Source organism: Heterodontus francisci, unplaced genomic scaffold, assembly GCF_036365525.1.
Source record: "Heterodontus francisci isolate sHetFra1 unplaced genomic scaffold, sHetFra1.hap1 HAP1_SCAFFOLD_43, whole genome shotgun sequence".
NCBI classification, from domain to species: Eukaryota; Metazoa; Chordata; class Chondrichthyes; order Heterodontiformes; family Heterodontidae; genus Heterodontus; species Heterodontus francisci.
Window position 1 is genome coordinate 19,155,126 of NW_027141852.1, and position 1,113 is coordinate 19,156,238.

Consider the following 1,113-nt stretch of genomic DNA (forward strand, 5'->3'; position numbering starts at 1 on the left):
CCAGCGGCTCTGCAATTTCATCCCTTGCTTCCCATAACATCCTTGGATATACCCCGTCAGGCCCGGGAGACTTGTCTATCTTCAAGTTATTCAAAAACCCCAACACATCTTCCCTCCTAACGAGCACTTCCTCGAGCTTACCAGTCTGTTTCACACCGTCCTCTTCAGTAATACACCCCTTCTCATTCGTAAATACCGAAGAGAAGTACTCATTCAAAACCTCACTTATCTCTTCCGGCTCAACACACAGTCTCCCGCTATTGTCCTTGACCGGACCTACGGTCCCCCTAGTCATCCTCATATTTCTGACATACGCGTAAAAGGCCTTGGGGTTTTCTTTTATCCTACCCGCCAAGCATTTTTCATGCCCTCTCTTAGCTCTCCTAATCCCTTTCTTCAGATCCTTCCTGGCCATCTTGTATCCCTCCAGAGCTATGCCTGTGCCCTTTTTCCTCAACCTTATATACGCATCCTTCTTCTTCCTAACAAGACTCTCAACCTCTCTTGTCAACCACGGTTCCCTCACATGACCATCCCTTCCCTGTCTGACAGGGACATGCTTATCAATGGCCCCTACTATCTGCTCCTTGAAAAAGTTCCACATTTCGACCGTGCCCTTCCCTGCCAGCATATGCTCCCAACTTATGCTCCTCAGTTCCTGCCTGACAGCATCATATCTACCCTTCCCCCAATTGTAAACCTTGCCCTGTTGCACATACCTATCCCTCTCCATTACCACAGTGAATGCTACAGAATTGTGATCACTATCTCCAAAGTGCTCGCCCACCAACAGCTCTATCACTTGCCCTGGTTCATTACCTAGTACCAAATCCAATATTGCCTCCCCTCTGGTCGGGCAGTCTACATACTGAGTCAGAAAAGCTTCCTGGACATACTGCACAAACACTACCCCATCCAAACTATTCGATCTAAAGAGTTGCCAATCAATATTTGGGAAGTTGAAATCCCCCATAATTACTACCCTGTGACTTCTGCTCCTTTCCAAAATCTGTTTCCCAATCTGCTCTTCCACCTCCCTGCTGCTATTGGGGGGCCGATAGAAAACTCCCATCAAGGTGACTGCTCCTTTCCTGTTCCTGACCTCAACCCACA